General features: G+C 42.2%; 1 protein-coding gene across 2 annotated transcripts in view; it reads right to left on the bottom strand.

Annotated features, from left to right (window-relative positions):
- LOC108412729 (retinoic acid-induced protein 1) overlaps nucleotides 1-12,107 on the bottom strand; it is a 59,302-nt gene extending 47,195 nt beyond the window's left edge. For both annotated transcript variants that reach the window (XM_017684900.2, XM_017684887.2), the window contains exon 1: nucleotides 11,915-12,107. The gene's annotated coding sequence lies outside the window, so the exon portion shown is untranslated. The remainder of the gene's footprint in view (nucleotides 1-11,914) is intronic.
- Nucleotides 12,108-24,773: the final 12,666 nt, after the last annotated feature.

Consider the following 24,773-nt stretch of genomic DNA (forward strand, 5'->3'; position numbering starts at 1 on the left):
CAGCTATATTTTATTCTCTCTCTCTCTCTCTCTCTCTCTCTCTCTCTCTCTCTCCGTCTCTGTTTTCTGACCCCTTGACTTTTGTGGATGTTTATTTTGCAAGCTTAAATTGTCATGCTTACATAAGGTAGATAGGATGCAGCTTGGCTGTGTCTTAGGAATCCACTGATTGTTGTCTTCCCTTTTTTCCCCTTATGGTATATAACAGTCCAAAATTCCTTTTTTTTCATTATTTTCATGTACTGTTGGGATTGTATGTGCTTGAAAGCAAGATACAGCACAAAAATGACCTACAGTTCATGGAGTAAGAGAACAAATGTTTTTAGAAACTGTGATGTACACTAATACAGCAGGGCTCTATTCTTCTATCGTGCTATTATTTCCATCTAAAGCTTGGAATGACTTGGTAAAGAACGGAACACATGCAATATCATTACTCCCCTCAGATCAGCTGCATACTGGTCTGAATGTTGTCAGTAAGATGCAATTGTATTAGTGTACAATACCACTTTCCAAAGATACCAAACGATACAGATACCGTAAAAGTATTGGCTGATACCAATCCGAGATTTCTTCTCTAAAACTAATAAGCTTTAAAATGAGCTATTTTCTTGGAGGTTTCTTACATAAGCATCTAACAACACCACATCAAACCTTGAAGGTGTGCTATTTTAAGCTAGGTTTTTACTCTTATTTTCCTCCAATATCCCATTGAGGATTTTCAGCTAAAATTGACCCAATACTGAAATCTGGTATCAATGGCCAGCTCCATTATAATACACTGTTTTCCACTGTTCTTCCTAGAACAGCTGGAATATTAAATATCAATCTAACAGTATTAAATCCTTTATGTTTAAACAATGCTTGAATACTGCATTTTGAATTTTAAACAGGATGCATGCCTATGTCCCATGGAAGCCTATGTAAGGTCATCTATGGGCCACATCTTACTCTACAAATGTCAATTTTGCAGAGATTTTATAAAACATAAAGGCATTTTATAAAACATAAAACTGTTAAACAATATTTCTCTGAAGAAAAATGCGGACTGTCCTTTAATGGCAATAACCCATTTACCTAATTAAGGCAATTAGCTAATGGTGGGAGAATGAAGGCCATAAGTCAAATTAGGTATGATAGAGCAGGAAAAACTCAAGGATAAATCCCCTGGATCTAGAAGTGGGGGGTGGGTGGTTTGGGAGTTGGCAGAAATAAAGGGATGGAGGGATGAAGGATGAGAGAGTGAGTTGCTGTGTCCTTTCTGAGGCACTAAAGACTCTGAATGCGGCTAGAGGGGTGTTTTCATGGCCCACTTTACTGCGCTCCTGTGGATGCTAGCAGCTACATGCTTTCCCCAGCGAGACCTCCACTGTCCTCCCCCTTACACACCCCAACAACCCCAGCACATACACATATGGAGACAGCAGCTCTCACACACACATCTGCCCTCAGAGGAGCGCTTATGGATTTGCACAAACACACCCACAAAACACACGTATCCTAAAGTGTACAGACATCTCTTCTAATTAGAGAATTCAGCTATTTTATGGTGTCCCCACTACTGATACAGGTATTTACACAGCTTCCTTAATTTCCATAGAAAAGCACTGTCAACAGAATGAGACGTTCTGGAGCAGCAACACAAGAGTCTAAGTTGACCATGCCCAACGCCAAACACTGGATAGAGGGGTATAAAGCCCCCACCACTGGGCTGTATACTCTGGATTGACTGAGCTAAATCCAAGACCATTGGGACAAATTGGAGTGGCGGCTGTGATCAAGAACCAATCAGCCAACATCATTACCTGTGCTTCATAATGCTCTTGTAGCTGACTGCAATCAAATCCTCACAGCAGTGTTTCAACATCTGGATATAAAGCATTCACCAGTTGTGGGCTGGAGGTTAGGGAACTGGCCCTATGACCAGAAGGTTGCCGGTTCAATCCCCAGGGCCGACAGCACATGACTGAGGTGTCCTTGAGCAAGACACCTAACCCCCAGTTCCTCCCGGGCGCTGTGGATTGGGCTGCCCACCACTCCGGGCAAGTGTGCTCACTGCCCCCTAGTGTGTGTGTCTATTCACTAGTGTGTATTCACTTCACGGATGGGTTAAATGCGGAGGTGGAATTTCCCCATTTGTGGGATTAAAAAAGTATCACTTAATATAAGAGTAGAGTGCCGTTACTGCAGGATGTCAACTTTACAGCAAAATGTTGTCTACCTTTAATGGAAGCTTATGTAAGGAGATTTTATTTCAGTTACTTTTGGGGCATTTCTATTGGTCCAATAATACTGGTGACAGAAACAAATCTAGCCATTTTATTTAGAAATTCAAACAAACAGGCCAGTAAACTCACACATAGCCATTCATTTTTATAAAATCCTGATAATGGTAAAATAGTGTTCAATCTGAAAACAATACATTTTGTTTGGATACTATTTTCTACTTTTAACAGCCTACATGTGCCTCTTCACCTTCAACAACATCATGCGGTGCATCCGCAACAGATTCGGGCTATAACTTTCTGTGATCCTGAGAGGCAATAAACTCTTAAGACGTCTGGTTCCTATCACCAGCACTGCGTACAATTCTCAATAAGTTTTTCTAGAATGCTGCATTTCACATCAAACCAAAACAAGTCTGAATGACTCTATTTACATCTTAACAAGTTAAATATGTATTTTTTGTAATATTATTTTTTATGTAATATTATTGATATTCCTCTTTAACTGCAGTACTTTTAAACAGTGAAGCCTGTACACAAGGTAAGAAGCAGTTTACAAAGTCCTCACATTACATCATGATTCTAATGTAATGTTTTGCAATGGTAATTTAATGTGAAATAATTGTAATGTCTGGATATTTTTGCTCTACTAAATACAAGAAACACACACACACACACACACACACACACACACACACACGCAAGCTTACATCTTCCCACAAGCACACACTACATGGAGACACACACCCAAACACACACCCTGCCCCCACCCGGGGGCTATTTGATGCAGCACAACTCAGAGGGAGTCGACCAATCATGGCTAGACTGCAGAGAGAGAGAGAGAGAGAGAGAGAGGGGGGGGGGGGACAAGGGGAGAGAGAGAGGGAGAGAGAGGAGACAAGCTACATCACATTCACAGAGACAACATACCAGAGCTGCTCTTATCAAATCTGCTTTCACTCCCTCACCTCCTACCCCCCCCCCCCCCCCCCCCCCCCCACCACCACACACACACAGGGCTTTATGGTGTCAGCTTCCATTAGTCCCTGCATCTCTCTGCTTTTGAGTGGTTTTGAAAGGGTTAACAGCCCCATTCCCTTGTTTTTTGTTTTAAAGCATACACTAAAAGTCTCCGCAGCACCTGTTAAAGAAAAGCTTGTGCCTTGTTACAGGGGACGGGTTTGATGCTGTTCACAGGGCAAGCGCCTGCTCCCTCTCACTCTCTCCTGCTTTCCTCTCGTCTGTGGTGTAATTCAAACGGGCGTTTGAAGCAGGAAGAAAACTTTTTTCAAACGCTTTGCCGTTCCGCTCTGATCATGGCAGGAGAGAGAGGGAGAGAGAGAGAGTAGCCTCCTTGCCACACACATTTATACTCAAGCTCCCTCCTCATCTGCTGCCTGTCTCTGCCCTAATATAGGCTGCATGTTCCCCTGCACTGTAGCAGCCTCATATCTCCACCCTCAGACAAATCCAGGGGTTTTTGACCCCCTTAACTAGGGGTATAGGAATGCATCGATGCATAGAGACTGAGAAGATTCAACTGCGATTTTTTTAATGTTAGAATTGATTGTACTTGATTTTAGCAATGAAACTATCCAGTAGTTCATTTTTAAAACCAAAATAAAGTCCCTGATCTGTTTTTACATTAAAAAAACCTAGAATCTTATCTTTTTTTCTTTTCTTAAATTTGTTTTTTTTTTTAATGTACAAAGATAATAAAATAAAATCATGGTGAAATTCAGGATTTCAGGATGTAGTTATTTCCTGAAGAATCATAATCGATTTGTCATTAAGAGAGAGATTTACTCTAGGAGTGGGCAATATGATAAAATACAATATCACAATAATATCTGCATTACTCAGTATGTCACAATACATATTTTTCTTTGACATCTGAAATAAAAAATGCTGTCAATATGCTTTTTATTTAGCATTTCACATACTGCACAAAATCCAGTTAAGCATGCCTAATCATGTTCTCTCATGTTGGTCAGTGTTCTTTAAATATTGATGATATCCATTCTATGTCCAGAAAAGCATATTGTCACACGTTGAGACAAAATTTGTCCCAAAACAATAAATATCGCCACTTTAGCCGCGCCCAATTTACACCTGTACCTCTAACCCTCAAAAAGAGTGGATGTTGGTTGGAGGACCTGCCGGCCAGGTGCTAAATGGGTCTTTGCTGCTGTGCTCCCTCTGAGGGGAGGCTCTATAGATCATATAGGACAGAGCTCCTCTGCTAGAAATGGGTCAAAAATAAATCATATATATATATATATATATATATATATATATATATATATATAAAAAGCTCTACGTTCCACTACATAGGCCTGATTGCAAAAGCACTCTTCCAGTATACAGTTCCCTGAAATCAGTTTAGAGGAGTAGACCAGTGCTTCCCAACTCTGTCCTGCACATTTTAGTGCTCTACTATCAATTCAAGAAAAGCTTCTTCAGTAGTAGATGGACTGGATCAGGTGTGCTAGAACAGGGAGAACACCAAACTATGCAGGACAGGGGTACACCAGGACAAGGTTTAGCAACCATGGCACTCCTTCTGTAACCTGAAAACTAGTCAGCGATGAATGAGCTGTCATGTGATTCAGCGATTTTGAGTGCTGTATTAAGCATTTTCATTGGACTGGCCATTTAATGTGCACCAAGCAAATGTTCTAGCCACTCCTCCAGAAGCACAGTGCTCTCAGAGTGAGGTTAAGAGCTGAATTATGCTTGTACGTATCTGGGAACATGTGCAGGCACTGTGCACAGATGCTTACGTAGATGTCTGACCTGGCTGGACACGCTGTTTCTGTATACACTAAGGGGCAGTGTCGCATTTACCAGGCAAGAGAAAAAGATAATCCATTTTCAACCATGGAAAAGTCTCAAGATGAAGCAAATAAATGACATAAAAACAAAATGTTGACACAATTTTGCTGCACCAAAAACTATGCACGTGTTGTTTTTTTGGGCAATTTTGCTCTGTTATACAAACTAAATAAAATCAACAACAACAAATAGGCAGCATGTTTTCTGTGACAAATAGACAACATCTTTAGTTCCTCACAAAACAGGCAAATGCTGACATGGCAGCCTACTTTTTATCATGAATATCATTAGCTATACGTGCCCGAATTCATTAACTGATGTCCAGATGAACTGCATGAATTAATCGCACTCTGTTGAAGGCTTTCCTCCTACATTGTGGTAGAGAAGGAATGGATTGAAGCAAACTGTTAGATGTGACAAAGAAGATATTTTTATCATGAGGTACTTTGTTTGTCTCGTTCCAAATCCAATGCTACTCCCTTGCTCAAGCAATCAGCATTTCCTTGACACACAGCAATGCACATTAATATTATATGTAGTCAAGAATTTATATGCCAACTCCTGTGCAAGCCTCTACTAGATACAGCTACCAATAAACTCTTCCTCTGCATCTCTCCGCAAATGCATTAATGGACATCATTGCAGAAGCCATGCTTATAGCTGGGATACAAATATGATGGGTATGAACGAGAGCACTTCAGGTGGTTTAAAATGGAGGAAAGAGGTAGGGGTGTTTTCAGGGGGCTGTGGAGGCATGTTGCAGTGTCGGTGTGTGTGTGGTGAGGTGCGGTGTTGCAGAGGGCAGGAGCGGGCGCTGGCGTTCTGGGCCACTGAGCCGGTAAATACAGCAGGGCTACAGAGAGGAAATGAAGGCTGGATCTATTTGGAGACGCTGCCGATGACCTTCCACAGAGCTGGATGACATCCAAGTGATTTCACCGCGCTGTGCGCTGCCACTGACGGCACGCACCGGCATGCTAAACGTCCGCACACACACATATATTCAACCACAAACTCTGTTACACACAGATATGACATGCACATGGAAATGTGGTGTCACAATAGACGCAAAGACACGTAAATAAGATAACCCAAGAAAAAAACTGATTCTAGCCAAACACACAGACATACATAAAGCATCTATGCTCTGAACTTAACCCCCAACGCCCCCTTGATGCAAGTTGTTGTTACCATAACAAAAAACTTTGTATCTCCAAAATGCAGAATGTTTCTTGTTATCAGTCACTTGGGGCCCCTGAGCCACCAGGAGGCCCTGCGAGTATGAAGTCATGGACTAAATGAAACATCTGTTTCACTGAACATGAAATGTAACTTTTAGTGTTGATGTTAATGGAGTCTTTAAATGTAAATTGTTACATAGCACCACCAAACATGTGCAAAAACAACCAGTCCAAAATTTTTATTTTTTTTTGCTTTCAAATTATAAAAAGAAAGACATAACAATGAAAACAGCTAATAAATTAATAAATAAAACACTGACTATCGCTACCAGTAACATCACATATGCATATAAAACAGCATATCTTAGCACACGGCCATATAGGAGATTAGTGCAATGTTATGAAACGACTGAGCTGCCGTTCCGTATCTTTTCACTATCAGCTCCAATCAGAGAAGTAAGATGCTTTGTTTGCTGTCATTGACTCAATTGATGGTCCAAACCAAAGGCATATGTCACCTTCAAAACCAAAGCATGCCAACGGCCCCCAGACAGAGACTAATCACAGACTTTGAGGGGGTTTTGAGGCGTCTGGTTTTGAAACTGCTGAGCAGAAATCCGCTCATATCACTCTCCATCATCCGCAGTCTAATGATGTCCAGCTTGTTTTGCCATTCCTTTGTTGTGGGACTGTCTGTGTTCTCCTCTCAGCTCCATCGAAATCATGCAATCAGATGTTCATGCTGGAGTCTACTGAATTTGTCTGTTTGTGAATTCTGTTCCTGGATCAGGTTATGATTCACAGCACGTACAGTGTTGGCTGAGTTCACACAGCGGCTAATCTGTTCCCAGATCTGCGCCTGATCTCTCGGTGCTCTTTTCCGATCTGAAAACAGTCACATATGTTGAGGTTTTTGCACTCCAAATTTTGTGCTATTAACGGGCAGCTTGGCCTCTGTGCACATTTGAAAGCACTAGAGAAACCCTTCGCTTCTGATTCCTTCCACCGGTGACATATAGCAAGTACCGAGAAGGCTATGACAATGACACTGATGCCCCCCTTCCTCTTTTTGTTTGACGCAAAGCTAATTAACTCACAAATCACTGAATAAATCTCTCATTCACTAACTCACTAACTCACTCCCGTTTAGCAGGCTGAATATTCTCCACTAGGAGGTGCTATTAGCACTCAAATAGCTTTTTATGCTTCATAGTGGATGGACATACATGAAGACAAATGCGGTTTTTTGCTGTAGTTTTCAATGGACAAGACAAGTTTTTTTCTGTTTTTGCACATTGCAAACCTCTCTCTTTTGAGCGGAGTGCTTCAGGTGATTTAAAGAAAAATAAATAACTTGATGCGGTCCAGTACCCTACGTCACAAGCGTTTTTTCTGTGTGGACAGTTCTAACAGAGGAGAGTTTAGTGATTGAGGCTGCAGAGTACCTAGAACTGTGATTATTTCCCAGACTAATAGCAGCTTTTTTCATTACACTTTTTTAACTAGCAGTGCCGCACTATCAAAACAATAGCTAGCTAGAAAACATTATTGACAGAACGAACCCATTGTCAATTAGCAACAGGGAGATGCTCAGCCAGCAGAAAAAGTGCAGTTTATCTTTGGAAAAAAATGCTTTGTGAAACCCCCAAGTGTGGTGCTTTGCATCACTGACATTGCGTGTCCTTGTTTAAGATAAAAGTGCTCCTAGCAGCAACTCCTTGTTTATGACTTGCATTTGTAGCGTACCTTAAGGTTTTGTTTTCAGTGCATCAGCCATCGTAATGAGGACGAGCCTAATAAGAACTGGGTTTAAGTGTAATTTGCTTTCGTTCTTGTGTCAAAATTTCACATACAGTGGAGGTAACAGTGAAATATGTGAATGTCTTAAGTTTCATTGTTTACTTTTAAGTGGATGTACCCAAATTCTAGAAATTTCCAATTGGAGCGTACAGTTGCACTTTTTGGGCAATTTGATATAATTGTTGTGATGGCAACAGTCTTGACCACCAATATTATATTGCGCGAGGCAGTAGACTGACAACGCTTCTACTTAATTACATGCAAATATGATTAATGGTGTGAAAGAAGCAGAAAAGGCAAACTCAGATACAACCGTTATTGGACAGTCTGAAAAAAGCGTCAAGTACAAATGTGAGAGGTTCAGGTAGAAGGAATCAACTTAATTACAAGATTCTTTGGAAAGGAAATGACTTTCACATCGCAGAGAAATTCTGTGGGCACTGCAGGACATGCTTTCATGTGTGGAAATTACAAAATGCCCTTTTGTGAAGACTACCCCTCTGCTTAGGACCCCAAAAATGCTGCTGCGGTTGTTTTCTCCCCTCTGTTCCCTCATGTACGCATCCCGCAGCAGGGTTTCTGAGCCCAGCGGTGCAGGCAGAGCAGCATCTGGACAGAAATCATCCCTCCATCCCTCCTCCCTCTCCGCTCTGCCCTGTCCTGACCTCATGGATCTGTTCAGAGCTGCGCGCTAGCAGTTGCACGTTCAGGACGCAGCAGAGAGCAGTCTCTCTCACTTTCTATCCTGTCATCTTTTATCACTCTCCATCCATTCCTCTCACCTTGCCTTTCTCACTAATCTTGTCTCTCTTTCCTCTCATTCTAGGACGCCCTCCAAACCACCCCCCATCCGCTCTCTCTCTGCCCCATGCTGACCCTCAGCTCAGAAGCAGTGGGCCTGAGTTTCAGGCTGTTGCATCAGCCCTCATCCCCACCACCACTGCGGACATGTGAAATACGGGTTGACAGTAGCTTTGTGTCTAAGCGGTGGATAAGTGCTCTGGGGGTTTGTGAGTATGGGTGGTCCTCCTTAGTACATTTGTAGGCTGGTGCACAAGGTCGAAATGCAGGCTTATTATTCAGTGATTAATCTTAAGGTTTATTATCTAGTAGCTGCTATGAATTATTCAGTGACTACTACTTGGGATGCAACAATATACTGAGCTCACAATCAGATTTTCGATACTTGATTTTTGATTCAGTTCACCACAGAAATTGAAATTTACAAGTGCACAACCTACTAAAAAGAATACAGCTGGGACTGGGACTATTTACACTGAATGAGCTGGTGTGAATTACGTTGAGTGTGAACTTTGGCAAGTGCATTAGGTGACATTTAACAGATCCAGCTGATATCGTCATGGTGCACACTGTCATAACCTTGCATTGTGACTTATTATGCTATAGTACATTGATACAGGTCTAAAAACTATGGACATATGATCATAAACAGCAGATTTTTTGTTCCAAACATACAATCAGGCACTTCAGTATTTTTATTAATCTGCGTTACAGTTTTGTGATGTAAATCACATGTGCCAGGCAAGTGGACTGCTGCTACACTTATATCAAAGTGTCATTTTGTCAATTATGCTTGACTCAGTGTGCTAAATAGCCAGTTGCCTCTTACTTCTGATGTAGCCCTTCATTTTATGCATGTCATATAAATAGGTGGGTAGTTTTTTTGTTGAAGGAAGGCCATTATAGACCAAATAATGCTATTTGTATTGCAAGTTTAATGGACGGAAAATACTGGAAATGTGCTACTTTGTGAGCTGTGGAGTAGAAAATGGCAAAAAAGGCAAATAAAAATCTGTCATTGGCTAATTTTGTTATAAAGAAATTGAAATCAGCCACAAAAGCTCATAAACAGTGAGGGCTCCAGAGTGGCACAACTGTCTATACACTGTCCCTATCTGGAAATCGCGAGTTTGCTCGTCTGTGACATCTGTGGCCAAGACAGCATAATTCACCTTGCTGTCTCCAGGTGGGTAGGATGACCCTCCCTTTCCCCCCATCACCCAGCCTGATGCTAGCCACCACGAGTGTTTGTTAGCTAAAGTAACACCACTGGCAGTTAGTTTTCTCCTCCAAGCATGTTCAGTTGTTCAATGATGTTGGGTTAGGGGCAGTTCAGAAAGATGCTGTGGCACTCCATGTGTCTTTGGGGGAAGCGGGTGCTAGAATTCACCCTCCCACCTAGTGGGTGCTTGGCGATTACTAAAATCGGGGAAAAATTAGGCCAATTTGTTTTGATAAATAAAATAATAAGACAAATATTTGGTTCGTTCTTATTAGACACTACTATTTAGGGGCATTTAAGGTGGTTTAAAGACATAAGTCTAGACATATTTGTTTTAAGCCTTCTCTTCATGAGTGTGGTGGCCATTTTTTTTATTGTTGACATATTCAGTGTGTTGTTGCTGATGCTGGGGGATCAATCTCTCCACTGGCTCTCTAATTCACTCATGCATTGATTCAGTCTCTCTTCCTCTCTCTCCCCTGACTCCCCTGCCTCCTTCTGCCTCACACCTTTCTGTTCTCCCACCTCTGTATCTCTCTCCCTCTCTCTCTCTGTATCTCTTCACACACACACACACACACACACACACACACACACACACACACACACACACACACACACACACACACACACTTGCCCCCTCCTCTTTATTGCATTCCCGTAGAGTGGGAGCCTGTCCAGAGCATCAATTTCACTCAGCTGTGACACTGCAGTCTCTGTGCAATGTTCAATGGGTTAGGGCTGTCTTGGCTCTGTTTTTCCCTCTAACAAGGGCACAATACACACTCTCTCACAAACACACACTGACTTCTCATATATAAGTAAAATATATGAAAAATGATCCTAATTTGCAACATCAGCCTTGTTCTACTGCTTTGCTTTATGGTCAGGCTACAGCAGTACGACCACTACTCATATCCCACAGGTTATGCAGCTGTGCATGTAAACAGAGTCCATACTGAGCTGAAGATAAGCAAAGTTACATGGTCAACCTCACGCTTGACTGCTTCGAACAACGTGTTATGCTCTGGAAAAAACCCAAATATAGCCCTGTTCACATTCTGCCCATTTCAGCGGCCATTCAGGAAGGACACATGGCACCAAAAATAGCTGACCACCCCAAGGAATGAGTGCACTGCCTTTTTGCGCTCAACCTGAGTAAACAGCCACAATGAGGACAGAAGCATCATGGACAACAATTAAGTCCCTTACTGGCAGGAGATCAGGTGTATGTTAAAATGAGGAAAGCTGATCCTGGATGAGCCTTACAACAGATCAGGTGTGAGGTATTAAAAAGTGTATTAAATATTACAAGAGAAATACATGAATGGAAATGGGCAGAAAAAAAACAGTGTAGAAACATTCAGAAAATGAAGTTCCTGACACTATTGATAGGTGCATGATGTGCGTAAATAGACCACGCAATGTGCTAGAGACAAACTCTATGAAGGAGAACCTGATCCTGGATCAGTCTTCAAGCCTGAGCACAGCCAGATACAAAACCTGAATAAACCGCGCCAGCCTGAGTGAAGCGTCTTCAGGGAGAGAAAATGAAGTCTCACTATAGGTGACATATCATATGTATGTTAACTGGTCACATCGTTTTCTGTTAAGACGTACTCTATAAAGGAGAAGCTGATCCTGGATCAGCCGTCAAGCCTGAGCGTCCTCAGCGCGAGCACATTGCCCTGTTATCCAACACGCCCCCCTGATCGCTGTTTGGACTGTAACACGCCTCGGAGAGGCGCACCGCCTGAAGCCCCCTGTTTCCCCTCTGCATTCCCCACATTCATCCCGCCATGAAGTCACCTGGCTGCAAGCCCGAAAGGCATAAAGCAAGCCTGCCTTACCTGCTTGTAGCGTTCTGCCCAAATCCTGGTCCTGCAGTCTCCCGCAAAGGCGAAAAACGGCAGCAGCTATTCCCTGTCAAACGGCAGCTTCCTCTCTTCGTCTCTCTCTCTCTGTCTCTCTCTATCTATCCTGCTTTCCTCCTTGCCGTCGCTGCCATGTTCACTGCGGGGCGGGGGGAGGGGGGTGTGTCGGATGGGGTATGGGGTTGGGGGGTACTGTTGTGGGGAGGGGGTGAAAGGAAAGAAGGTGAGAGAGACAGAGAGGGGGAGAGAGAGAGAGACAGAAAGGGGGAGAGAGTGAGAGAGAGTGAGAGAGAGAGAGAGAGAGAGAGTGAGAGAGAGAGAGAGAGAGAGAGAGAGAGAGAGAGAGAAAATAAGGAGGGGGGCTCAGGGGGATAAGAAAGCAATTAGAAGGCAGCCCTCTACTTCCAGACAGAATGTATAATGGAATTAGCTCAGGGGGGCTGCCTCTGCTTGGTGAAGCCTCGCAGGCAGTCCGCAGCGCAGCGTCCACGTTTGTGTATGCAAGTGTGTGTATGTGTCGTAGAATGCGCACATGCAGTGATGAAGGAGAGAGAGAGAGTGTGTGTGGTTGTGATAGCAGGAGAAAGAGGGGGAGTCAGTCAAGCTGGGGAGGGGGGTACTACTGTCAGCCAGCAAAGAGAGAGAGAGAGAGAGAGAGAGAGAGAGGGAGAGAGAGAGAGCATGACAGAAAATATGAGAGAGAGGGAGGCAGGGAATGAAAAAATGGAAAATAAAAAAGAGAGAAAGAGATAAGGGAGAGAGACAGAAGTAAAAGGAGAGATAAGACGAAAGCAAGAGCGAGATGGAAAGAAAGAGGGAGAAGACAGAAAGAGAAAATGAGAAAAGGAAAAACAGAGATGGGGAAGGCAAGGAAAGGGAGAGAGGAAGAGCAAGAGAGAAGGGGGAGAGAGTCAGAAAGAATGGGAAAGAGAGGGAGAGGCGGGGAGACAAGGAGAAAGACAGAGAGCTAGATGGAGAGTGAGAGAGAAAAAAGGTGGAAGAGAGACAGAAAGAGAGATGGGGTGAGACAGATGAGAAAGATGGAGAGAAAAAAAGAGAGAGAGAGAGAGAGAGAGAGAGAGAGAGAGAACGAGCAAAGGAGAAAGAAAGCCTGCACCAAAAGCTGTCTAGGCAGGTTCTGTCATCAGAGAGGTCAAAGCAGGTGCTATATTCTTCTATGTGTGGTGGTCCTGGCAGTGCTGCTGGGTGGGGGGCACAGAGTGAGAGTTCAGTGATTTAGGGACTGAGAGAAAGAGAACGGATGCAATTGGAGAGACTGCCAGTAAGTCTGACTGTGAGAATGTGAGTGCACTCGCAAGATAGCGTGTGTCCCTGATTGTGTCATGAATGAAAATGAGGAGGCGGAGAGCAGAAACCTTCAATCCTTGGCTATCCTGCTTACCTTCAAGTCTTCAGGTTCACTACTGCCAGGGAATCTGAGAAATGGTGCATTGCTTCAATCAATTAAAGACAGAAAAATGCTTTATGTAATAATATCTGATTTCACCAGTGGTGGCTATCCATACGAGAGGATGCTAATATTTATATTTCTAGACCTAGACATCGACCCTTTACATACTGTTGGTCTGTCTTTATTTGTCACCATCACCATGGTTGGCAGCATTTTTATTCACATTTGGACGGATGCTCTGTCACAAACCTTGCACTGTGCTCATCGTCTGAGAGGCGGTGAGGAGCAGAGTGACTCATAAGCGGCTGTTTTGAGCTTTTGCCATCTCCTCATGTTGACCTTGGCAGTGAACGACTGCTTTGACTGGTCTACTGAATGTATGTATATGCACTATATTGCCAAAAGTATTCGGTTATCTGCCTTCACACACATATGAACTTAAGTGACATCCCATTCTTAATCCATAGGGTTTAATATAATGTCGGCCCACCCTTTACAGCTATAGCAGCTTCAGCTCTTCTGGGAAGGTTTTCCTCAAGGTTTATGGGAATTTTTGATCATTCTTCCAGTAGCACATTTGTGAGGTCAGACGCTGGTGTTGGATGAGAAGGCCTGGCATGCGGTCTCCACTCTAATTCATGCTGTCGTTCCCAATCGCTTCCACTTTGTTACAATACCACTGACAGTTGACTGTGGAATATTTAGTAGTGAGGAAATTTCACAACTGGACTTGTTGCACAGGTGGTGTCCTATCACGGTACGGCGCTGGAATTCACTGAGCTCCTGAGAGCGACCCATTCTTTCACTAATGTGTGTAGAAGCAGTCTGCAGGCCTAGGTGCTTGGTTTTTTACACCTCTGGCCATGGAAGTGATTGTAACACCTGAACTAAATAATTTGGATGGGTGAGTGGATACTTTTGGAAATATAGTGTATATGTACAACTATAACGCCATTCAATGCATATTTATGTATATTGTATATTGGTAGCGCTGTTGCCCCACAGCAAGGAGGTTCAAGTGGGTTTGAGTCCCTGGCCGGGTGACCACGGTCCTTTCTCTGTGGAGTTTGCCTGTTCTCCCCATGTCTTCTGTGGGTTTCCTCCGGGTTCTCCGGTTTCCCCCCACAGTCCAAAGACATGCAGTCAGGCTGTTTGGACATGGTAAATTGCCCCTAGGTGTGAATGTTTGAGTGCATGTGTGTGTCTGTCTGTCTGCCCTGCGATGGACTGGCGACCTGTCCAGGGTGTATCCTGCCTTCCGCCCGATGACCGCTGGGATAGGCTCCAGCATCCCGCGCGACCCAGAAGGAGAAGCAGCTTAGAAGATGTGTGTGTGTGTATTTGTATATATCACTGTTATCAGAACAAAACCTCATATCTCCAAAATGTTAACTTTACAGGAAAAGGAAAAAACATACTTTTCTTTTAATGCAATTCAATTCAAATGATATCAAAAACTGAAAAATGGAGATACAAGGTTTTGTTCTGACAGCAGCGATATGTATATGTATGTATGTATGTATATATATATATATATATATATATATATATATATATATATATATATATATATACATACATTATTTAACATTATTCTATTATTCTATACTAGTTCAGTTTTCATAAACAAGTAGTACATGAAAGCATTCATGATCCATATTAAGCTGTGATTGTATAAGTCTATAATAGCGACATGTGGAAAATATAGGAAAATTTGATGATATGGCAGGGGCTGGATCCAGCCGACTCCTCCCCTGGACCAATGGAAATGCAAAGGGTGGATGCTGACAGCTCTTGATGAATTAGTTCTTTTCTCTTTTCCTATCAGCCCCACCCTTCCCTCCTCTGCTTATCCATTTTGGGAAGTTGTAGACACAAACTGTGATGCTGTAAGCTAGCTGACTGACTACTCTTGCAAGCTAGTTTTACAACAGGTCTCTGATCTAATGTTGTTCATTATGTGTACAGGGCAAATCAGAGTTATGTCACAACAGCAAAGAACTTATTTCAAGGTGGAAAATAAAGCATTGCATTGATACAACAAGGCTTTATACTAATACTGAGACTTATTAAGCCAAGACAGAAAAATAGAAAAGCTTTAAGGGCAATAACCTCCTAAATGTCCAGGGCCCACCGGCAGGCCCAAAGTTACATTACACACTTCTATATCCTAAGAACAGCTCAGGCATTTTGCATTGAAGTCCCTGTTGTTACTGCAGTATAAGCCATACCATGTAATAAGCCTGGGATTTGAGAAGACTTGGTCATTTTATGTAACTAAAAAGTATCTGGATTGACTAATTATCTACCTTTCTTGATAATTGGTTTACCTTAACAGCTAAAATGAAACAATACACTGCGTTGTTCTAAACACTCACACAAATGTACACTTTTGCAAAAAATCAAGAGTAGAATCAAACAAAACTTCCACCCAACATACAATAACACTAGGCTCTTTTAGCACGTCACCTCACATCAAACTCTCTACAAAGCAATAATTCTAAAAATAGCAATATAATAGCTTTAACAGCAAACAGCAAAACAACAACATACTATTCTAGTTTACATTCTAGAAATAAACCAAAGACAAAGGATACCTTCCTTTGATTAATACTACTTATTGCGGCTCTATGTGCTTTAGAACACAAATTAAGCCAACCAACATGTTTACAAACATTCTAATTTGATCTATATGTGTACACTTTAAGAAGACCAGTTGCCTGAGAGATTAAGGGGCAGAGGGGCGGGCAGGGAGTATTAATGGATGCGGCTGTGCTGTTTTCTGGTTCATCTTTACTGCAGCTGGTCTAGATGGTCCAACTGACAGGTCAAGCTATCAGGTGGAAAATCTCACAGTACTCCTGATGGGCAGTCTGAGCCTGGAGGGGCTCAATAAAACATCTGTGGGATGGTTACGGTGGGCTCATCTGTGCCATAGACTCTAGTTTGATTCCCTCCCCACCCATAGTTATGCCTCTGGTCCACGTCATGCCAAAATTAGCTCTGACTTAAAAGTTCCTAATGAGCATGATGCTGACTACAGAATGACATCACGTCTTCAGAGGTCTACAGCTCTGGCTTTATACTGTAATTTGGTCACAGTAGTATGTCTGGGTATTTGTCGTACTGGAGAAATTCACGTTGCTCACACAATGCTTATTACCAGACACATTATAAAGGAGGAAACGGTTACTGGTTTAAGTATTGTAGCGCCCTGCCACTTGCTGGCACTGGCCACCAAAACCAGCCATGTGGTCAGCCACGCACTGAGGCTCAGAGTAGGTGTACCCTCCTAAAATGGGACTTACTGTTCTTGATGTCCTTGTTTATACATGTTAACTGTTATTTATGAGATATTTTGAGTTGGGGTTATTTTTAGTTAGCGTGTTTTGTGTTGGGGTTTGGCCTACTGGTGGTGTGAAGCCTGTGGCAGTGACCACCTCCATGAGTTCAGCACTTTATACAAGCCTTTTTGATTTGGTGTTTAAGAAACAACCCTTCTCTTGTTGGAATCATGGCCTCCCTTGTGTCTTACTGTACACAGCTACAATATGAATAGGAAAGCTCATAACGCTCAATATGGCGTCTGTTTACGTTGAAAGTCCCGCCCTTTGAGATTAGGCCATTAGTGGGGAAAGCCAATAGAGTCGAATTGCAATAAAAGGCGTTTGAAAAAAACAAGAACACCCACATCAGGAACACCCACTTATCAGTCATTGGCCAATATGTCTGTAAAATGGTTTCCCTCATCTGTGATAAGACTCAATGGGGAAAATACATCAGTATTTGTAAAGACATTAGTAATACTAAATTAATATTGTTTCTACATATTTACATAATGAGCATTTAGCATTTAAAACAAATATGCCTAAATCTATAGCCTCTGGTGATTTGGAGAGCTCTGTCTCGCGGTTATGTGAGCCCCTATTTGAACTTGTGGCCTGAAGGCCTATCATAACGGTAGCAATCAGCGGTGTTTTCAGCAGCACTACGCAATCTGCTCCATACCAGCCATTAAATTACTGTGTCATAATGGATTATGAGGTTAACGTCCCTAATGAGAACATAGAAACCATTAAGAGTTTCTGTTGGTTCTTTGGGGTTTGTAATGCGTTTTGGCTTTTCTTGATGGGTTGATAATGTAAAGGAATGATTTAGCAGGTGACCTAGTGACTGATTCCAGACACATTTCTAATTCTACTTGGAAATTAGTGGTCTCTAATGGTAACCATTAGGAGGCAAAAACATTTTAAAAATCCTAATGGTCTTTATTCAGCAGGGGTTAACGTATTGCTGCCAGCTTGCACAATATAACTCTAGCAAGGTTGAGTATTGCTGACGATCAAGCAACCATGTGCTTATTTTCCACAAGTTTTAAGGTGGTAGTAAAATGTTAATGTAATAGTAAAACTTACCGACATCATAATCTATAATGAAAGCCCTCGCATGGTGTTTTAGGGCCACTTATAAAAATAAGAATAGTAGACTTTGAGAATAAAATCGTAATATTTTGAGAAGAAAGTCATAATATTTTGATGATAATATATTATGATAATAATTACGACATTACAGTGGGATATTCCTAGACAGGGTATACAATATTGTGGCCAACGGCTTTGCAAAGGGAAGGCAGCACCTCCTCGTGTTAAAATGAGGGGCGTTGAGTTGGTGGAGTTCTACTTTCATATCGATTCACCATTAAAGAAACACTCAGTCTCTCTGTCTCTCCTGCACATCAGCACCAGCCTGTTATAGTACAAGAAACGGCGGAGCAGGAAACTGTGTTTAGAACGAAGAGCCAGACAGACTCGGAGGAATCCGTCTGTCTGTGTTGTTGAAGGAGAATCGCAGGCAGGGTCGTCTACACGGCTATCGGGGGCTACATCTCCGCGCCATTCAAAGTGGGCATGAAGTTTCACAGACAGTGAGAACGACCATCAAAAAGATCCAGAAGAAGACAGGAGTGTGAGGAAATCCCGCGTGCTCGCCAGTACAGCAACCGAGACCCCATGGCAGACCCCCTAGAGTTATCACTTAATCCTCGAAATATCGCAATTTTACTCTCGTAATTTTACGACTTTAATCTCTAAATATTGCGACTTTACTCTCAAAGTCTCTCAAAGTTTTGAATCGGGAATTAGTGAAGCAGCTCCCCTTATTCATAGAGTAGCAGTTTGGTCTTACATGGCTGGAAATAACTGCCCGTTACTAACGTTGCCGAGTGAATAGATTTTTCTTAAGTGGTTAAGTGGTACTTTTTTAATCCCACAACCGGGGAAATTCCACCTCCACACTTAACCCATCTGTGAAGTGAAACACCACATACACACTAGTGAATACACACACACTAGGGGGCAGTGAGCACACTTGCCCGGAGCGGTGGGCAGCCCTATCCACGGCAAGTGGGGGTTAGGTGTCTTGCTCAAGGACACCTCAGTCATGAACTGTCGGTGCTGGGGATCGAACCAGCAACCTTCTGGTCACAGGGCCAGCTCCCTGACCTCCCTAATAGTATTATTATTAGTATTTTGGGAACAGTTAGCATTTGAGAAATATGCTGTCATGTAAACATAGCCGTTGACATTAATGGCTTAATCTTGGGAGCCGTTGTGCTGTTTTCGAGGCGTTTAGCTACGGTAGCTAGGTTAGCTAAGGAAACACCAGGCGAAGACAGATGGTGTACTAAACAGTGAACATAACTGAATGTCCTCCGTGGTCGACAATATCACTGCAGTGATGTAGCTTCGATAGTCCTTTGCAAGCTTTTTTTTTGCTTGAGGTGAGTTTCCAGCAATTAAAACGTAAAAACGCCTCGGCTCTAGCTGCCCGGATAAAGGGAGATGGCTAATGAGCGGCGCGACCTTGCGGGGGTTTTACGGAACAGAAGGGGTGAGCTGGGGTCAATCGCTCCGACTAGCATAGCCGATCAATGAAGAGGAAAGGTGTGTGTGCGTGTGTTTATAAGAGCGTGTGTGTGTGTGTGTGAGTGTGTCTGTGCATATCTGTCGTGGGGGGGGGGGGGGGCGGTAATGCTCACTGTTGCCATGGAGACGAGCGAGGACGGTGGTCACCGGATACCGAGCGCTGTTAGCAGACGAGATGAAATGCTCATAAAGAACTAGAAAAGGTTACAGACGTAGGCACGCATGAAAATGAAACGGTAAGAAGAGGACTAAGGCGGCGTTGTCCCACTTTCCGAGCTCCGGAGAACAGTTTGTACCCTTCCGCGCTAAAGTCGACCTTAAAGCCAAACGCTGTACACGTGGCCTTGGGGAAGGATGATATTATATCGGACGAGTATATTAGATTTGATAATCTGCATGTTTCTAATATGTACATTAATGGTAGAGCCGTGTATCCTTCCGAGACGGGAAAACTTGGGTTTTAGGTGGGCAGGTTTTCTAATGCAACTGATAACATGGTATCTGCGCCATCTAGTGGTAATCAAGCGGAACTGACAGTGACTGCGTCCAGTGGGACTCTCAAGCAAATTCTGTAAATCTTTTGCTGATACCAAATCAGAAGTAGAATGACCAATTTTAGCAGACAGAAAGATTGTAAAACGGCCATATGTGAACATCGTGCTGTGTCTTTATGTTCTAGTATTCACACACATTCTGCCCTAGATGCGTATAATGAACCTATAGCGCCATCTCGTGGCTGTCTAGAAATGCACATGCTCATCCGCCTCACATGCGTACACGCATTTAAGTATTCCGAACGACAATATCTATATTGGTCTTACAGGAATTGCTATAGGATTCCTATAAGAGTATTATAGCACATTCTGACACTATAGTACAAAGTTACTGTATATTATATATACTGCACAAGTATTATATCATTACAAGACAGTGCTACAGGAATAACACAAGGCAAAATTCTAATATAGATTATTATAGCACTATAGAACTCATAGTGATGTGTTTTTTTTTTTTTGATAAAAGATAAAGATAATACTGCTACTTTATACATGGCTGTTTAATGTTTTTCCCCAGTTGACTCGGGAATAGGGATGGGCTGACCGGTCTGGTGGAGCCAGTGCCCAAGAGCGTCTAACTGACATGGGCCTCAGGTGGCTCAGACTACAAGGCCTGAGGAGGCTCAAATATTTAGGATAATCTATTACAGACATAAAAATTAGACAAACAAATGGGCATGGAATATGTACAAATGACTAAATGAAATAAATGAAGAAATATAATCAGTTCTTAGGCTTCTCAAGTATATTAATATTGTCTTATGGTGTGGTGTTCTAGCAGGACTACTTCTGTTTTTTCCTTATGACTCAGTTTGACTTAAAAGAAAAAGGCAAAGAAATTTTGTCTGTAGACTAATAAATCGCACATTAGTACGGATGATTTTGATGATTGTCAAAACATAAAAAGAAATTTGCATGGCGCAAAGTACACGTAAACACTAACATGATCTGTTGTTTAAATGACGTGATGGTTTAATATAGGGTTTAGGGGCCTCCAAAGATGCTTGTGCCTTAGAGGCCTCACAAGTCCATGATCTATTTTTGCACAGTACTCAAAATACTCTCTGCAGATTATGCTTCTTTGTTTCTAATACTTTCACTTGTTTTGGGATAGTTTTACTGTACTCAGAGCGTAGGTAAGGAGAAAATTCATACCGCTAGCAAAAGTGATCACAGCACAGTCTACATACACCAGACTGTACACAAATCCTATGGTTTATTACCCAGACTTGGAAATGTCAGTGTCGTGACTGATCGTAGCTCAACAATATGTCAGTCCTGATTTAAAGTGTTTTCCCTCATAGATCTAATGCATCTTTGTCTGATGGCAAGGTCACCATGCATAGAGTATGCAGATTTTTAAATGCTGCTATTAATTCCAACAAATTTACACATGACTTACTGCCTTAACGTGCACTTCCCATTATCATACACCATCTCTAGGTGTCAATATTCACTAGATCACAGCCTCTTGGCTGTTAACATGTAAATATGCCTCATAAATAATATTAATCAAAAACTACAGAATCACGCCACCTGTTTCCCTCATGAATATGCATGGCCCGTTTTACACTGTTTATGCTTTCATTTATCATTGTCACAGCATGCACTCCTCAAATCCGATAACCCAACAACACTGTAAAATTAAACAGCCAATTTGGATTTCTAACATATGTGTTGTTAATGTTTTGCGTCACTACCCACTCGCCTGCAGATCCGACTCTGAATTCCTGAGTGACTTCATATGCAACGGGAGGAAATTAAACACATTTGAAAGCAATCCCAGTGTCACACTGAGGTTGCCAGGAGAAGCCGGCCTGAGATTTGTGGCAAACTTTTTACGGATGAAAAGCAGATAGTTTATGCAGCGGTTAAATGGGTTTAGATGGAGCTGAAATACTTCAAATAAAACGGAGTGCTTTGTCTTTGGATTACTGGATCATCGCTTGGTAGTCGACAGTGCTTGTGGTCAGGACTGTGTGACCGAAATTTGTCCCCAGGTTGTTTTTTAGTACATTAAGCCACAAACAGTCTGATGCTTAAGAGATTTTCCTCTGAAACTACAAGTAATGGAATAGGCGCACTTACCACAGAGTACACTGAGTTGTTTAGTAATCTCAGCTAGACCTGGACAACTGGACAAAAGTACAGACCAAATTCAAGCATTATGGTGACGTCCTACTGTTACAAAACAGCAGTAATGTTTAGGGATGAACACTAGTAACTCAATTACGCGATTAACCACTTGAAGTGCCAGTACTCGAATACTAAAATCACAATATACAAACCGGATTCCAAAAAAGTTGGGACACTAAACAAATTGTGAATAAAAACTGAATGCAATGATGTGGAGATGGCAAATGTCAATATTTTATTGGTAATAGAACATAGATGAAAGATCAAAAGTTTAATCTGAGTAAATGTAACATTGTAAAGGAAAAATATGTTGAATCAAAATTTCACAGTGTCAACAAATCCCAAAAAAGTTGGGACAAGTAGCAATAAGTGGCTGGAAAAAGGAAATTGAGCATATAACGAACAGCTGGAAGACCAATTAACACTAATTAGCTCAATTGACAAAATGATTGGGTATAAAAAGAGCTTCTCAGTGTGTCAGTGTCTCTCAGAAGCCAAGATGGTAAGAGGATCACCAATTCCACCATTGTTGCGCAGAAAGATAGTGCAGCAATACCAGAATGGTGTTACCCAGCGTAAAATAGCAAAGACTTTTAAGTTATCATCATCAACCATGCATAACATCATCAAAAGATTCTGAGAATCTGGAACAATCGCTGTGTGTAAGGGTCAAGGCCGTAAAACTCTACTGGATGCTCGTGATCTCCGGGCCCTTAAACGTCACTGCACCTCAAACAGGAATGCCACTGTCAAGGAAATAACAGAATGGGCTCAGGAATACTTCCAGAAAGCATCGTCAGTGAACACAATCCACCGTGCCATCCGCCATTGCCAGCTGAAACTCTACAGTGCAAAGAGGAAGCCATTTCTAAGCTCCACAAGCTCAGACGTTTGCACTGGGCCAGGGGTCATTTAAAATGGAGTGTGGCAAAACGGAAGACTGTTCTGTGGTCAGATGAGTCACGATTTGAAGTTCTTTATGGAACACTGGGACGCCATGTCATCCGGACCAGAGAGGACAAGGATAACCCAAGTTGTTATCAACGCTCCGTTCAGAATCCTGCATCACTGATGGTATGGGGTTGCATGAGTGCTTGTGGCATGGGCAGCTTGCATGTCTGGAAAGGCACCATTAATGCAGAGAACTATGTTCAGGTTCTAGAACAACATATGCTCCCATCTAGACGTCATCTCTTTCAGGGAAGACCCTGCATTTTTCAACAAGATAATGCCAGACCACATTCTGCAGCAATCACAACATCATGGCTACGTAGGAGAAGGATCCGGGTACTGAAACGGCCAGCCTGCAGTCCAGATCTTTCACCTGTAGAGAACATTTGGCGCATCATAAAGAGGAAGGTGCGACAAAGAAGGCCCGAGACGATTGAACAGTTAGAGGCCTGTATTAGACTTGAATGGGAGAGCATTCCTATTTCTAAACTTGAGAAACTGGTCTCCTCTGTCCCCAGACGTCTGTTGAGTGTTGTAAGAAGAAGGGGGATGCCACACAGTGGTGAAAATGGCCTTGTCCCAACTTTTTTGGGATTTGTTGACGCCATGAAATTTTGAAACAACATATTTTTCCCTTAAATTGATACATTCTCTCAGTTTAAACTTTTGATCTGTGATTTGTGTTTTATTCTGAATAAAATATTGACATTTGCCATCTCCACATCATTGCATTCAGTTTTTATTCACAATTTGTTTAGTGTCCCAACTTTTTTGGAATCCGGTTTGTAGATATTCAGTATGTTTCATGTGAATACAGAGAAAATATACAGACTAACAGTTCAGTGACACATGACAGTTTTAGATGTATCTGCAAGTAAGTATATTAAGGTAGTTTGCTGATGCCAAATATATTTATAAACAGACATTTAGCAACTCCAACCCTAAAATTCAGTGTTTTTTTTAGAATGAAGTCATACATTTCACTTCTGTAAAGAGCTAAATTCTATCTATCTATCTATCTATCTATCTATCTATCTATCTATCTATCTATCTATCTATCTACCTACCTACCTACCTACCTACCTACCTACCTACCTACCTATTGGGCTGCACAGTGACGGTGGGTACACAGCTAGAAGGGCCTGGGTTCCATTCCCCTGCCGGGTGACCGGGGTCCTCTCTGTGTGGAGTCTGTATGTTGTCTGCGTGGGTTTTCTCCGGTTTCCTCCCACAGTCCAAAGACATGCAGTCATGCTAAATTGCCCCTGGGTGTGAGTGTCTGTCTGTCTGCCCTGTGATGGACTGGCGACTTGTCCAGGGCGTATCCAGCCTTCCGCCCAATGACTACTGGGATAGGCTCCAGCACCCCCCCGCGACCCTGACGGAGAAGCGGCTTAGAAAATAGATGGATGGATGGGTAAACAATATTAATATAGAATATTAATACCTTCATTTGAACAAGTTCTTATTGTCACCCAAAATGTTAAACCCCAGTACTAATACAATAATAAGCTGTACAATTTCTACAGCAATGTATATTTTTTTCCTCTGTGTAATATTCCTGTAGTTATAGTAATCTATAATACTTATGTAGCATGCTGTAGTAACCTGTATTAATTGTCTGATTTTACGAATTTACTACCACGATGTCTGTAGCAATCCTATAGAAATGTCTGTAGGATCACTGTAGTGTTTTCAAGGTCTTTATATTGGCCATGCACTGTAAATAGATTTGTCCACACTCTGTTCATGTTCAAGGATGTCATACAGTGTCAGAAACCAAATAAGCAAGTCTATTTGAGACTATTTCACAACTTTGCATGGTTTGAGGCAAGTGTGAGGTTGCATGACGCTAG

Source organism: Pygocentrus nattereri, chromosome 14 (genome assembly GCF_015220715.1).
Source record: "Pygocentrus nattereri isolate fPygNat1 chromosome 14, fPygNat1.pri, whole genome shotgun sequence".
NCBI lineage: Eukaryota > Metazoa > Chordata > Actinopteri > Characiformes > Serrasalmidae > Pygocentrus > Pygocentrus nattereri.